The sequence below is a fragment of the Heloderma suspectum genome, chromosome 6, assembly GCF_057233095.1.
Source record: "Heloderma suspectum isolate Gila_16-S chromosome 6, 16-S_ref, whole genome shotgun sequence".
NCBI classification, from domain to species: Eukaryota; Metazoa; Chordata; class Lepidosauria; order Squamata; family Helodermatidae; genus Heloderma; species Heloderma suspectum.
The window spans coordinates 80,938,950-80,946,033 of NC_139463.1; positions in this window are offsets into that span (position 1 = coordinate 80,938,950).

Below are 7,084 nucleotides of genomic sequence, written 5' to 3' on the forward strand. Positions count from 1 at the left end.
TGCGTGCACAGGGGGTCACCAAAAAAGCCCAAATGAACCTGTTCAGTCAGGAAATCCTCAGGTCAAAAGCGCATGTACAGCTCCGATTGGACCCAGAAAATCTGAAAAAGTCCTTTCTCCCCAGAAAACTTCTCTGGCAAAGCCACCGAGCACTTGCGGCGGAGGGGGGAATCAGAGGTGATGGGGGTTGAACTGCAGCTTGTAGATTCTGTATGGCAATCATCACTTGAGCCACTTGATCATGGAGAATCTGGTTCTCTTGCACCAGAGCTTGCACTGCCGGGTCCCTGGCACCCTCCATTCGGCAGTAGGAGAAGAGAGAGAGAGAGAGAAAAGAAGAATGGGGATCAAGCTGACAGGAGCACCCTAGCGGCCTCTTTCAGTACACTCCAATAGCCAACTCAAGACACAGATGGAGGGTTTCTTTTCAAGGCTTTAATCCTTTTACAGCTTAATGACTCTTTCAGATGCTAATCACCAGCGACTAAGCAAGGAACAGCAGAGTGGCCTTTGCACCAAGTAGGCAGTTGATCCCCATTTGAAGGAGAGTAACTTGAAGACCCTGAACTTATGGGCTAGGGAGAGATCCTCCCTTTTTCCCTTGGGTCCACAGGAGGCGGCCGTTGCTTGCATGCCAAACGAGCACAACGCCTCCTTTCTGTGCCCTCCATCGCTCGTTGCTCTTTGTGTCTGCGTCGAGCATCCAGCAAGCCCCCCTCCCCACTAGGGATGTCAGAGAATTTCTCCACAAATCTAGGGGAGGCCGAATGCCAGTGCATTTGGCCCCCCGAAATTGGTGGAGAAACAGTCTGCCCCCCATGCCCCCCGTATAGGATTTACCTTGTGCGAATGTCCCCGGCGGTGGTGGCGGCGCCGGCCGGTCTTCCGACCGGCTGCTGCCGCTGCCATTTCCAAGTAAAACAAACAAACAAACAAACGTGATAGGCTACGTAAAGATTTACGTAGCCTATCACGGCTAGATTTTTAAAAAACACCGTGATAGGCTATGTAAATGTTTACGTAGCCTATCACGGCTGACTGAAAAAAAAGAAAAAGCGTGTACGCAAATGGCGGCGCCCATGGGTGCTGCCATTTTCATATGCACTTTTTTTTTCTTTCAAAGTCAGCCGTGATAGGCTATGTAAACATTTACGTAGCCTATCACAGCTGACTGCAGGGACGCAAACGGTGGCGGCTATGGCCGCCGCCATTTGCGTCTTGGCAGGAGAGGAGGCTTCGCGGCCGGAGGGACGGGGCGCCTCCCCCCCGGCCAGAATTTTGGGGGGGGACAGGGCGCCTCCCCCCTGGCCAGAATTTTGGGGGGAGGGACGTAGTGCCTCCCCCCCACGACGAAGCAAGCTGCGGGATCAGGTAAGGGACTTTCGTCCATCCCTACTTCCCACTTGCTCACTGCCAGGGTCACTAACTATCTCAGGAATGCTGGCAGGAGGAATCTCTGCCAGCTGCTGTGCCTGTGAGGGATGAGCTGGCTCCTCTCGCATGGATTGCTGATCCTTCTCAGAATCAGAACTGCTCTGGAGTTCCATCAGCTCAGTTTCCACCCTGACATCTGGCATCATTCCCAGTGGCAGCTGGTGACTCCAGTTGCAGAGGGTTGGTAATTCCATTCAGGGCTTTAGTTACAACCAGCCAAAACTCTAAATGTGCTATCAAAGTTGCTGGACCCATTTGGGGGACAGGGTTCAGCACCCTGGATAGCACCTTTAGAGTTTTGACTGGTGGTAAATAAAACCTAGAATGAATTACCAACCCTTTGGAACTGGAGTCACCAGCCACCACTGACCATTCCTACCATGGCTGATTTAATCAGCCAAAAAGGGCAAGAGCTGAGTACACACCTGGTGTCCCTCATCAATCCAGATACCCTGTCCACATCCTCCAGCTGAAAAGAATCCAAAATAACTGGAGAGTCACCTGCCAAGGTTTCACTCTGACCTGCCCCAGAAATGGTGTCAAGTCAAGGCAAATCTGAGCAACTTTATCTGCAAAGAATGAAACACATTGTTCACATTGAACCACTGCCTGCTCCAGCTCCAGCTCTGCATCCTCAGCATCCTGGAGAAGGAGGCCTCACACAGTATGGAAAAACATCTCCGGTCTATTCTGTATGGATGCAATGGTAGTAGATATATGAGCTTTCTTTGTTGCCCTCACCACCATGGTGTAGGTCTTAAAATGTACTTGTATCCATGTTTAGTTGGATTCATCCCAAGTACTTCTCCAATGGCACTCTAGCTGATGTCTCTCCTGTGAGAACCACTTAGGACTAATACTGTCAACACCTGGGCCAATTCTGTACTCCACAAATCAGCCAGGGCTTCAATATTAAAAAAAAAAATGCATTGTTATGAAAAAAATATTGACAAAAATGTGCAAGGCAAAATTCCAAACAAAAATATGTGTATGAGGAGAAATGCACACAAAAATGAGTATGAATTTTCATGAGAATTCTTCTGGCAAAAAATCATTTTCCAGTCATAAGACTGGATTCCAATTTTAAGACTGGAAAAATGGGAAACTGAAAGAAATGGAAATTGGCGGATTCATCATCAGCTTGATTATAAAAATCATAAAACCCTGTGCCTGATTCCCATCTAATTAGGGATGTACGAAAGTCACTTACCTTTTCGAAGGGTGACATTCGCGGTGGGGGGAGGCACTACGTCCCTCCCCCCGAAATTCTCTCTGGCCGGCTCTGCTCCACAGAGATTCTGTGGAGCCGCTGGCCAGGGCCTCCTGCAGCTGGACATCTGGCCGCTGGTCAGCCTGCAGGGATGCAAATGGCGGCTGCCGTAGCCGCCGCCATTTGCGTCCCTGTATTTTGCCATGATAGGCTACGTCAATATTTACATACTGGGCACTATTTGTGTTCCCCTTTCTTGTCTTCGTCTTAGTCTACATAAATATTTACATAGACTAAGACGAAGAAAAATAAGGAACGCAAATGGCGGCGGCCGTAGCCACCGCCATTTGCGTACGCATTTTGTTTGTTTTTTTACCGAGACATGATAGGCTACGTAAGTCTTTACGTAGCCTATCATGTCTATGGGGGGGGGGACACAGAGTGTAAATGACGGCGGCGGTAGCCAGTCGGAAGACCAGCCGCCGCCGCTGCCGAAGCCGCCTCTGGAGCCGCCGCCGCCTCCCGAAACATCCGCCCCAGGTAAGTCTCATCCTGGGGGGGATCCGCAGGGGGCAGGGGGGGTGGCAGGCCATTCTGCGATGGATTTCGGGGGGCCAAATGCACTGGCATTCGGTCTCACTGAGATCCGTTGCGGAATTCTCTGACATCCCTAGAATGCAGGACACGGAATAATGGGCTCAAGTCACAGGAAGCCAGATTCCGGATGAACATCAGGAAAAACTTCCAGACTGTTAGACTGATACAACAATGGAACCAATTACCTAGGGAGGTAGTGGGCTCTCCCACACTGGAGGCATTCAAGATGAGGCTGGACAGCCATTTGTTGGGGATGCTTTGACTTGGATTCCTGCACTGAGCAGGGATTTGGACTCAATGGTCGTGTAGGCCCCTTCCAACCCTGCTATTCTATGATTCGATGATCCTAAAACAATAAAATTCCATATTAAAATATTGTATTTCTAAAAATACCCTAACCCACCCCCAAAGCCTGCTTGAACAACCATATTTTTAATGTGTGGCAGAAGTTCATTAAAGAGGGGGCATGGTAGAGTTCCCTAGGGAGGGAGTTCCACAGAGTGGGGGCCACCACAGAGAAAGTCCTCTCCCTTGTCCTCACCAGCCTAGCTGTCCTGGCTGATGGGACCGAGAGAAGGCCATCTGGGGCTGATCTTGTCAAGCAGCCTGTCTGGTGTTGCTGGAGGCACTCCTTGAGATAGGCTGGGCCTGAACCATATAGGGTTTTAAAGGTCAAAACCAACACCTTGAATTTGGCCTGGAAAACAACTGGTAACCAGTGGAACTCATTCAGCAGTGGAGTGATGTGATCACACCTGTGGCTGCCTTTAATCAGGTCAGCTGCCGCATTCTGCACCAGCTGAACTTCCTGCTTTCATCATCCTCATGCTTATCTGGGCCAGGATGTGCTGTTACCATTCCCAGCGACTGTTTGCCATCAAGGCTCATGTAATTTTTTTATATTTTATTGCTCCCCCCGACCATAAGTTGTTACAAGGCTATGTGCCTGGAATAGAACATGAAAATACTTTCAGAACTACTGCTCACCACCCCTGAATCCCACTCCTGAAAGGATTCACTTCCTGCATAATCTTAGCTGGGAGAGTGCTTCCAACGTTTTGAGATCTCAAGTGTGTGGTGGTGGTGGTTGTTTTTATATCCCAATTATGCCTATGCAGTTTGATAACTTATTTGCAGGATGGGAGGGGGGATAGAATGAAGCATGAGTGCAGCCCTCTTGTGGAATGAAAATTTTTCAAACATTTTTGACCCTGATGAGTTACTGTAGGGAGATTCTTTGTGAGCCTACTGTGAGGAAAGAATAGGACACAGAACAGATAGTCAAGGAGGGTTCTTCCCATCCCCCTGTTGCCAGTCAGTAGATGCTTGACAACCAACTGGCAGTAACTGAGGCCTATCAATCCTTCCGAGTCCTGGACTGCACAGCTAGAGAAAGTTGTATTTTAAGAAGTAACCTGCGTTAAAGGGACATATCGCTATTGAACTCCTTTCCCTCCATTTTATGTTATTGCTTAGAGACTTAGTTTAAATCATGTATTCATTTGGATATATGTTTTGCAATCTCCCTGCCATGTCTTCTCCCTTCCCTGTTAAATAAATTATATTTATTGTTCTATAAATTGCTCACTGAAATTTCCCATCTTGCTTTCATGGAATAGAGTCCTGGTGAGTTGGAGGCACTGCACGCTAGTTTCAGTTGAATATGTTTTTTGTCTCAGTGGTTTCTCTACCAGCAACTCTGTGGAGTGATGGAAAACATGGTACCTGGTTTCATACATACATTAGTGGATGGCAAACAAAGATGGGGGAGATGAGAGGGGAAGTAGGGCCATTCCAGCAGCCTGACTGGCAGTCTTACTAGGGATGGTGCGGGTGCCTGTTTCAGTCCACAAATCTGCCAGACTGCCGGTGCCCACACCCACAGAGCTGTGCCCACTGAGCCCTCCCCACCGCTTGCTGGTCCCCAGACCACCGTCCCATGTTTGGTAAGCAGCTTGCAACTTACCCGGGCCCATTCGTCTCTGTCCCAATTGCCATGTTTTTAAAAAACATGGGGATTGGCAGCCCATGCCCACAGGCGTATACACAGCATAATGCTGTGAATCACTCATATACTCTAGTTTCACAGCGCTATGTTGCATATAAGTATATAGGCATGGGCTGCCAACTGCCATGTTTTTTTTAAAACACAGAGATCAGGACAGAGACATATGGGCCTGGGTAAGCTGCAGGCTGCTTAGTGAGTGCAAAGGGGGCTTGAGTGCAACCCAGAGGACCAGGGAGTAGGGGCAGGGTGGGCACCCAGAGAACCCAGATGGGAGGGCACTCATCCACCCCAAGGAACTTTTTTCCCCAAAAAAAGTATTGATTTCAAGTTGTATAGACTCTATCTATTCCAGTTAGGAATGTACGAAATACTCACCTGGCTCTGCACCGGGGCATCCGCAGTAGGGGGGAGGCACTCTGTCCCTCCCCCTGGAATGCGGCTCCGCAGCAGCTCTGCGGAGCCACCGGCCAGGGCCGGCCGCAGCCAGAGTTCCAGCTGCGGCCAGGCTGCTGTGGCCGCAAATGGCGGCCATCATAGCAGACAGCATTTGTGTCCTTGCAAGCAGCCATGATGGACTACGTAAGTATTTACGTAGCCTATCACGGCAAAGGGCACGGACGCAAATGGTGGCCACAGCAGCCGAGCCGCAGCCAGCCGGGAGACCAGCTGGAGCTGCCACCGCCGCCAGAGCCATCACCAGAACCGCCGCTAGAGCCACCACTGCCGCATCCACCCCAGGTACGTTCCATCCCAGGAGGATTCCGCGGGGTGGAGGGGGGGCGGGAGGCCGTTCCGCCATGGATTCCAGGGGGCCGGATTCTAAAGAATCCAGCCTCACTGGAATCTATGGTGGAATTCTCTGACATCCCTAATTCCAGTGAACAGATAAATCTGGGACTTAAGTCTAGGGATGGGGGAGAATTTCTCCCCGAAACTTCGCGGGGCCGAACGCCAACGTGTTCAGCCCCCCGAACAAGTTTCGGGGAGAAATCCTCCGAACCCCCCTGCCCCCCGCAACCCCCCAGGGACGGGACTTACCTTCACCGAATGTCCCTCCCGGTGGCTGGTCCAGCCGGTGGTTCGGCGGGTGTTCGAGCGGGGTGGGAGCGGCAGCCGGTCTTTCGACCGGCTGCCGCCGCTGCCATTGCAATGAAAGAAAAAAAAAATGCCCCCAGATAGGCTACGTGACGATTCACGTAGCCTATCACGGCTAGATTTGCAAAGTCAGCCGTGATAGGCTAAGACAATCGTCACATAGCCTATCACGGGTGACTTTAAAAAAAAAAGAAAAAAGCGCGTACGGATAATGGCGGCCCCCATAGGGAGCCGCCATTCCCGTTCCTTATTTGGTCGCTGTAGTCTACGTAAATCTTTACATAGACTACGGCGAAAATAAGGGCAACGCTATTTGCGTTGCCCTTATTTTCGCCGTAGTCTACGTAAACATTTACGTAGACTACAGCGACTAAATAAGGAACGCGAATGGCGGCTCCCTATGTGGGCCGCCATTAGCGTACGTGCTTTTTTTTTTTTTAAAGTCACCCGTTATAGGCTACGTGACGATTGACGTAGCCTATCACGGCTGACTTTGCAGATCTAGCCGTGATAGGCTACGTGAATTGTCACGTAGCCTATCAGGGGGCGTTTTTTTTTTAAAAAACTTTCGCGTTCGCAGCCGGGCGAGGCGGGAAGCCTCCTCCCTGGCCTGAATTTCGGCCGGGGCGAGGCGGGAAGCCTCCCCGCCGGCCTGAATTTCGGCCAGGGTGAGGCGGGAAGCCTCCCCCCCGGCCTGAACTTCGCGGGGGGACCAGCGAAGCGCCTCCCCCCCACCGCGA